The 8,808-nt window shown below is 49.7% G+C and overlaps 3 protein-coding genes across 9 annotated transcripts in view; 1 reads left to right on the top strand and 2 right to left on the bottom strand.

Moving 5' to 3' along the window:
- LOC310670133 (uncharacterized protein) overlaps positions 1 to 8,808 on the bottom strand; it is a 140,995-nt gene that overhangs the window by 58,215 nt on the left and 73,972 nt on the right. The gene's annotated exons all lie outside the window — the stretch shown is intronic.
- LOC310670420 (uncharacterized protein) overlaps positions 1 to 8,808 on the bottom strand; it is a gene marked incomplete at its 3' end in the record, with an annotated part of 164,634 nt that overhangs the window by 115,562 nt on the left and 40,264 nt on the right. Inside the window, exon 1 of one of the 2 annotated variants that reach the window (XM_083425762.1) lies at positions 6,307 to 6,448. The exons of the other annotated variant lie outside the window; for it this stretch is intronic. Of the gene's footprint in view, positions 1 to 6,306; positions 6,449 to 8,808 lie in introns of those variants that run through there. 2 annotated transcript variants of the gene reach the window in all.
- Positions 340 to 8,808, top strand: part of LOC310670180 (uncharacterized protein) — a 99,386-nt gene continuing 90,917 nt past the window's right edge. The window contains exons 1-2 of one of the 3 annotated variants that reach the window (XM_083424995.1): positions 340 to 1,234; positions 3,888 to 4,019. The gene's annotated coding sequence lies outside the window, so the exon portion shown is untranslated. Of the gene's footprint in view, positions 1,235 to 3,040; positions 3,128 to 3,887; positions 4,020 to 6,330; positions 6,439 to 8,808 lie in introns of those variants that run through there. The other 2 variants (XM_083425003.1, XM_083425005.1) reach the window with 2 other exon arrangements.

Below are 8,808 nucleotides of genomic sequence, written 5' to 3'. Positions count from 1 at the left end.
CCAATCGCTGCGCACAGAGCGCCCAACTCCCCACCAATGGCCGCGCGAGGGGGGCCGTCCCGGAAATGAAGCCCCCGCGGAGGCCCAGGAGGAGAGAAAGAGCAGAGGCCATGTTGGGTCAGGGCAGCCGGTTCTTCCATGTTTGGAGCGGAAGGAAGAGCCCGCGGCCATCTTGAATGAGGGCAGTTTGGTGCCTGACTGTTATATATAGATATATACATACATTGTTGTTGTTTAGTCGTTCAGTGGCGTCCGACTCTTCGTGACCCCCTGGACCAGAGCACGCCAGGCCCTCCTGTCTTCCACATATACATACATAGCTATGTACATATTATATATATAGCTGTTTAATATAGATAGGGAATTGATAGACGTAGGTGGTATATAGATATACGACACTGCCGGATGCCCCCCTTGTTTGGTCCTGTGATGGACAGCAGAGCCAGGCCAGTCAGCGGACTTAGTCCCTCAGAAATCCCCCCCGGGGGGCTGGAGCCTCGATCTGATTGGCTGCCAAGCCAGCGGGGGGCGGAGCCAGGCCTTTTGGCGGGAAAATGCAAGGCGCCTTTTCTGAGGGAGGGTCTGAGGGGAAACCTTGGAGGGGAAGGTGGGAGGAGAGGAAGAGGAGTCAGGCGGGAGTTCAAGGGGAGAAGCTGGGGGGAGGGAAGGGAGACCCCTGAGAAGGAGGGCTGAGGGGACCCCCTGGGTGTGGGGGGCGGACTGAGAGGGGGGGAGGGAAGGGAGACCCCCAAGAAGGAGGGCTGAGGGGACCCCCTGGGTGTGGGGGGCAGAGAGAGGGGGAAGGGAGACCCCCAAGAAGGAGGGCTGAGGGGACCCCCTGGGTGTGGGGGGCAGAGAGAGGGGGAAGGGAGACCCCCAAGAAGGAGGGCTGAGGGGACCCCCTGGGTGTGGGGGGCGGACTGAGAGGGGGGAGGGAGACCCCCAAGAAGGAGGGCTGAGGGGACCCCCTGGGTGTGGGGGGGAGCGGAGGGAAAGGGCCCCTCGCTCAGGAACCCCCAAGTCTGAATGGGACACAACTCAGTCCAGGAAGGAGAGGGAAGAAGAAGGGGCAGAAATGGAGTTCAGCATTGGAGCACCATGTCTAGAAAGCGGAACATCGGCCTGAGAAGAGAAGCTGCACGTGGGCTTCTGCGTTTATTGCCCTGACAGCCTCCAGGTTGAGGCAAGAAGTTGACTTCTGCCTGAAAGAACCTGAAACTGTTCTTAACCTGAGGTACCACTTTAGCTAATGGGGCCTCCCGCTGCTGCCGCACGATTTCTGTTCTCATCCTGAAGCAAAGTTCTTAACCTCAAGCACTATTTCGGGGTTAGCGGAGTCTGTAACTTGAAGCGTATGTAACCTGAAGCGTCTGTAACCCGAGGTATCACTGTATTACTATTCTCCTCCTTGAGCCTCCGAGACAGAGAGGGCCTTTCCCTCCTCGCTGCCTGTCCTGGCGCAGAACGTGGCGGATCCCCCAAGGCCGCTTGCCTGGCGTCTCCCAACGGAGAGGCCTCCTCCCTGGGGCCGACATGGCGAGGAGAGAGGCTGCCCTGCGGAGGCCAAGCCATCATGGCAGCAAGGCGGCTGAGGAGCAAAGGTGCCGCCCTCCTTCAGCCGGGAGGAGAGACCCCGAGAGCGTGGGACCCCCGAGGCCCACAGGGGAGCCATGGCGTCTCTGGGGAAAACGGCTGGGGCCTCTGGGAAAAACAAAATGGCCTTCCCGCCTATTTCGGAAAAGGGCGGGAAACCCCTTCTCCTGGCCCTGCTGCCTCCATGGGCTCCTCCTGGGCCTGCCTGGCCATGGGGGGAGGGAAATCCAGCTGCCCCCAAATAATGGGGGGGGGGGGAGAGAAACAGGAAGAGAAGGAAGGAGAAGCTGGGAAGGGGAGCAGCCATGAGGGAAACTCAGGGGGAAAACTCCCTCAGGAAACCGGGCGAAGGAGAGGAGGAGGCCCAGGGGAATCTGAAAGGGGATTGGCCAGCTGCCCAATGAAGAGGCTTCTGATTGGTCCAGCCCTGCTCTGGGGTGGGAAATGGGGTCAGATGGTTCTGGGATCCCTGGCAGGAAACATGGAAAGGATGGCAGGTGTCACTGTTGCTTTGAACTGGAGTCCGGAGTGCCAGGAGAAGGCACCTCAGCCTGACTCTCCAGTGGCAGAAGGTTCCCTAGGACACTCCAGGCTCAACGTGGCTCAAACGCTGAGGAAAACCTCTTGGAGCAACTTTTGGGAAAAGGGGAATACATATAACCGGGATGCCAGTAAATCATGGTAAGGGGGTTGGGAAATGGGAGTGCCTGATCACCTCATCTGTCTCCCGAGAAATCTCTCTGTGGGACAAGAAGCTACAGTTAGAACTGGATATGGATCAACTGAATGGTTCAAAATTGGGAAAGGAGTATGGCAAGGCTGTATATTGTCTCCCTGCTTATTTAACTTATATGCAGAATTCATCATGCGAAAGGCTGGGCTGGATGAATCCCAAGCCGGAATTACGATTGCCGGAAGAAATATCAACAACCTCAGATATGCAGATGACACAACCTTGATGGCAGAAAGTGAGGAGGAATAAAAGAACCTCTTACTAAGGGTGAAAGAGGAGAGCGCAAAATATGGTCTGAAGCTCAACCTCAAAAAACGAAGATCATGGCCACTGGGCCCCCATCACCTCCTGGCAACTAGAAGGGGAAGAAATGGAGGCAGTGAGAGATTTTCCTTTCTGGGGCTCCAGGATCACTGCAGATGGTGACCGCAAAATAGAGCCCATAATCCCAGGATCTCTGCAATGAACGAATCAATGCACAGGAGGGTCGAGATTGACCTCTTCTTCCACGGATCAATCTTTGCCACGTCCAAAATGGGAAGCAAGAGCAGAGCAGGGTCCTCAAGACAGCCGCAGGGCTTTGGCATCTAGGCCTTCAGCTGCCCAGGGCACTTGCTCAGACCTAGACCTGGGCTCCTTGGGGCAGGCTCGGCTTGGCAAGGGTTAAAAGGAGCAGAGCTGGATTCCTAGAGAGGACGGGAAGTGGAGGGGGGTGAAGGTCCTCCAGGACTCAATTCCCTCCCTCCCCCCTCCCTTCCTGCTTCCTTCTCTCTCCTTTGCAAAAGCCCCTTCCGGAATCCGGTGAGTCCCCCATTTCCTCCCCCTGAGGGTGCAGTGGGGAGAAGGGGGTCCCGGGGGGGCGTGGGGGGTCCCTGCTCAGGTCATACATAGTGGGGGGAGACCCGCGAGTCGGGGAGCAGAGGGTCCTCCCTTGTCCTCTCTGCCAAGCCAGGGAGGGGGGAGATCGCAGGAGGGCTGAAGCTCTGCTCTTCCTTGGGATCCAGGGGGCTTGGGGTCAAGGAAACCCCCTTCAGATTTAGGGATGATTATGATGTTAAACCACGGAGCCCAGGACTTGCCGATCCGAAGGTTGGTGGTTCGATTCCCCGCAATGGGGTGAGCTCCCCTTGCTTGGTCCCTGCTCCTGCCCACCTAGCAGTTCGAAAGCACGTCCAAGTGCAAGTAGATAAACAGGTACCACTCTGGCGGGAAGGTAAATGGCTTTTCCGTGCGCTGGTCTGGTTCGCCAGAAGCGGCTTAGTCCTGCTGGCCACAGGACCCGGAAGCTGTACGCCGGCTCCCTCGGCCAATAAAGAGAGATGAGCGCCGCAACCCCAGAGTCAGTCAGGGGTCCCTTAACCTTTACCCATGATGTGGAATCCCCCCATTTATACAAGGATTAAGACCCATCATTAAAATACACAACAAAATTGTTCCATTCAGATACTGAAAGAAGCATGCAAGAAAAGAATAGTATTAAAACAATGCAGCTATTAAGAGGCAGAAAAGAACAGAGCAATGTGTAGAAAAAGATCATCTTTGTGCTCCCTTTTCCTCTTAGGGTCCAGTGTGCTTTGAAGACGTAGCTGTTCCTTTCCCAGAGGAATGCACAGGCTGGGCTTTGCTGGATCCTGACCAGAGAGCTCTGCAGAAGGAAGTCAAGGAGGAGAATCCTGGGATCGTGGCCTCTCTGGTAAGGCTCCCTGCTGGATCATAAGATCAGTTTTGAAATTCCATACAGATCTCTGAAGGACAAACCTCCCCTATTTTGAGGGAGCCCAATAGCGCCACCCGCAGCATCTGAGATGTTAACACACCCACAACTCACCATAGGAGATGTATCGCCTGTTCTGTCTGGGAATATTCTTCCACCAGTCCTGCCTTTTCCAACCAGGATGAGGCTGCTCTGAGCTGCCCAGGCCTTCTTCAATGTAGGCTTCAGAGATCTTAGGGACGTGGAGGTGTTGTTCTTGTTTAGTCGTTCAGTCGTGTCCGACTCTTCGTGACCCCATGGACCAGCGCACGCCAGGCACTCCTGTCTTCCACTGCCACCCGCAGTTTGGTCAGATTCATGTTTGTAGCTTCGAGAACACTGTCTAACCATCTCGTCCTCTTGTCGTCCCCTTCTCCTTGTGCCCTCCATCTTTCCCAACATCAGGGTCTTTTCCAGGGAGTCTTCTCTTCTCATGAGGTGGCCAAAGTCTTGGAGCCTCAGCTTCAGGATCTGTCCTTCCAGTGAGCACTCAGGGCTGATTTCCTTAAGAATGGATGCGTTTGATCTTCTTGCAGTCCATGGGACTCTCAAGAGTCTCCTCCAGCACCATAATTCAAAAGCGTCAATTCTTCGGCGATCAGCCTTCTTTATGGTCCAGCTCTCACTTCCATACTTCACTACTGGGAAAACCATAGCTTTTACTATACGGACATTGGTGGCAAGGTGATGTCTCTACTTTTTAAAATGCTGTCTAGGTTTGCCATTGCTTTCCTCCCAAGAAGCAGGCGTCTCTTAATTTTGTGGCTGCTGACACCATCTGCAGTGATCATGGAGCCCAAGAAAGTAAAATCTCTCACTGCCTCCATTTCTTCCCCTTCTATTTGCCAGGAGGTGATGGGACCAGTGGCCATGATCTTCGTTTTTTTGATGTTGAGCTTCAGACCATATTTTGTGCTCTCCTCTTTCACCCTCATTAAAAGGTTATTTAATTCCTCTTCACTTTCTGCCATCAAGGTTGTGTCATCTGCATATCTGAGGTTGTTGATATTTCTTCCGGTGATCTTAATTCCGGCTTGGGATTCATCCAGCCCAGCCTTTCGCATGATGAATTCTGCATATAAGTTAAATAAGCAGGGAGACAATATACAGCCTTGCCGTACTCCTTTCCCAATTTTGAACCAATCAGTTGTTCCATATCCAGTTCTAACTGTAGCTTCTTGTCCCACATAGAGATTTCTCAGGCACTCCCATTTCTTTAAGAACTTGCCATAGTTTGCTGTGGTCGACACAGTCAAAGGCTTTTGCATAGTCAATGAAGCAGAAGTAGATGTCTTTCTGGAACTCTCTAGCTTTCTCCATAATCCAGCGCATGTTTGCAATTTGGTCTCTGGTTCCTCCGCCCCTTCGAAATCCAGCTTGCACTTCTGGGAGTTCTCAGTCCACATACTGCTTGAGCCTTCCTTGAAGAATTTTAAGCATAACCTTGCTAGCATGTGGAGGTACATCCTGTCAAATTTTCTCAATTTTTCCCCTCAAAAAAGGCAGTAATTCATTTCCCTTCTTCCTCTTTCACAAGCAGTCATTTGCATTGTTCAATCATTTCAGGCTCAATTTCTTCCTCAGCCTAAACATAATAATAATAATAATAATAATAATAATAATAATAATAATAATACTGCCATATAACAGCAGATGGTAGGTGGTGAATTGGAGAGGAAAAAGAAGGGAGACAACCAAGAGAATCCACACAATGGAGAAACCATATAAATATTCAGAGTGTGGAGAGAACTTTAGTCAGAGCTCCCAGTCCACTTCCCATCAAGGAAAGCTCTTTGTTCAGAAGGAGAGCCTCACTTCACATGAAAGAACTAACGGGGGGAAGAAATAAGTGCTTGAAATGTGGGGAAAGCTTCCTTCGCAGCCCCATTCTCAATTCCCATGAGATGCTTCATACAGGGGAGTGTTTGGAAAAAGCTTCACCTGGAAAACCAGTCTCAGTTTCCATTCAATAAATCACAGCAAGGATAATCACAGAATTTCAGGAAATGGTATAACCGGTATCAGGAAACTTGATGAGGAATTAAGGGGAAAAACAATGATGACCCAGAGTAGTTACAAAATGAATGTTCTCTCCCCAAGTGCCACAGACCCTCCTCCCAAGAGAGCGTCCCTAAAGAAAGCACAAGCAAAAATTACTCCATTTAACGTGAATAAGGAAAATGAGGAGGTGGCTAAGAAACAGCAGGAGCCAGATCCTACTACTGACCTTATAGGATCTCTCAGCAGCTCTAAGGATGAGCAGAAAGAGGTTTGGGGCCCAGCCAGCTCAACTGCTAAGTCATCTCTGGCACTGAGACCAGGAGCTCAAGCGACTCAAGGCCAAATTCAGGCTAAACAAGTAGAGGAACTAATCCGAAAGGAAATTTCAGAACTATCCTCAGGAAATGCTAATACAAGGATAAAAGACTCCTTCTCCCACGCCTCTGGTGCAAATGAGGAATTATCAGTCATTGGGTGACTTGTACTACTAACAGGGGACATAGAATGCATAAAATCCTTTTTGGCTCACTGTAATAAAATTCTTACCATCCTGATAGGTACTTGTAAAACCTTCTGGAATAAAATCTGGCAGAGAGTGTGGAACCGGATAATACAACAATATCTCTTTCCCTACCATTAAAAATAGATCAATAAGGGAGGTTTAATTCGTCCACATGGCAAAAGGAGGTCTATAAGTACAAAGAAGAGCAAAAATGTTAAAAAAAATTAAAATAGTGCAATATTAAAAAGTTGACTTAAAAATACCTTTTAACTTACTTAGCTCATGCTCTGGGTCCAGACAGAACACTTAAGAAGCTTGTACTGTACAGTGGTACCTTGGGTTAAGTACTTAATTCGTTCCAGATGTCTGTTCTTAACCTGACACTGTTCTTAACCTGAAGCACCACTTTAGCTAATGGGGCCTCCTGCTGCTGCCGCGCCGCAGGAGCATGATTTCTGTTCTCATCCTGAAGCAAAGTTCTTAACCCGAGGTACTATTTCTGGGTTAGCGGAGTCTGTAACCTGAAACGTATATAACCTGAAGCATATGTAACCCGAGGTACCACTGTACTGGAATTTGCACACCAGATCCTTATATCAATATGAAACGCTATGCAAGGTTATCAAATGCTCTGCTGTCCTGTCAGAAGCCAAAACCAAACCAGGGAGAGGGTTTTGATAAACAAGAATTGGAAATGGGTGCTGTCTCAAAAGAAGCTACTTCTCTCAAGCTACCCTAAGCCTTTAGGTATCTTCTCACAAGAGGAGCGTAAAGTTTGTGAATATAGTGTATAAGCACAGAGAATATCTATGGAGGAGTGGTGTATCAGTCTCAAGATTATTTCAAAATGTGGCATCACCAGCTCCTCTGCTTCCACATTCAGCAACACCTCCCAAAAGTCCTCAATCCAAGGCAGACTATTATCCTTTGGTTGACATATACTCTGCAGGTGACAATCCTGACTAGTCAGCTGACCTGGACCCCAAGGAACCCCATAACTCAGACAGCCCTGGGAAGGACCTACTTGACAACTGAAAAGAATTGGATACATGCCTTCTGTGCTCTGCCATAAGAAGCCCAGAATGAAATACTCTCAGATGTGACCTCTGACGTTCCTGCCTAATAAGTTTGAAGAAGGAACACAAGGGCTCATGCAAGCAAAACTTGACCCTTTGTGCTCCAGATCCAGCCCACCAGAATGAACCCTCTTTCCCCGAAGATTTGGTCCCCCCATGCAAGAGGCAAATATGGCCGCAACATCTGCCTGGCTTGCAATGAGAGAGCTCAAAGAGCGTCAACAGGACTCTCCAAAGAAAACACCAAGCATGGGGCCACTTACATGTATTAGCTACTCGTCTGTTTTCTGCCCGTGCTCTGGGGTTGCAGTTTTCAGGCTAGGGGACAGGATGGTAAATCGTTTTGTCCATAAGCCCCAATGAGTTCAATGGGATCTACTCTCAGGTCACTACTGTACAGACCATGCCAGCCTTACAAAGTGGGGTGAGGAGCAAAGAGCTGAAATTGGAATCACTGGAATTGCTTAGAAATGGGGCTTTTGAGGCTTCTGGTTCCCGTCTGCCTTAATGGATGCCGCTCCCACGATAGCAGAGATCGTTAGCAGAGAATAAGCAGATGATTTGAGGGTAATTGTCCTTAATTAAAGCTGTGTGCTGGAACAGATGGAACAAGATAATAAACCGCTAAATTTAGATACAAAGCCGAAACAATTTGAACTGGAAATAAGACTTCCGTTGATGAGAAATGTATGTTGTTGGGGAGGGGGAGCCTTTACCCTTTCTTTAGATATATATCATGTTTGTAACATAAATGATTCGGCAGCACCCCCCCCCCCAAATGCTAACAAACTGATAAAAAGCAAGAGGAGATACAAGAGAATGGGATTGTATTTATGGATTACAACAAAAAAGTGAACTATGTGACAAAATTGAAATGGATTTAAAGCCTCAAACTTTCGCTGTATTGCTATGGAAGGAAATGGAGTTTACTTTTGATGATCGGCCAAGGCTTGGGGACAAGATGGTGACTGGTTTTGGCACCAAGTTCTGTCCATAAGCCCCATTGAATTCAATGGGATCTGCTCTCAGGTCACTACTGTGCAGAACATGTCAGCCTTACGAAGTGGGGGAGGAGCAAACAGGGGAAACTGCAAGCACTGGAGATGTTTACAAATGGAGCTTCTGTTGGGAAGGGGCCGCCCCATTTGTG

The sequence above is a fragment of the Podarcis tiliguerta genome (genome assembly GCF_965153285.1).
Source record: "Podarcis tiliguerta genome assembly, chromosome: 2".
NCBI classification, from domain to species: Eukaryota; Metazoa; Chordata; class Lepidosauria; order Squamata; family Lacertidae; genus Podarcis; species Podarcis tiliguerta.
The sequence above is the reverse complement of the archived record's forward strand: the minus strand, read 5'-3'. Positions and strand labels throughout refer to the sequence as shown.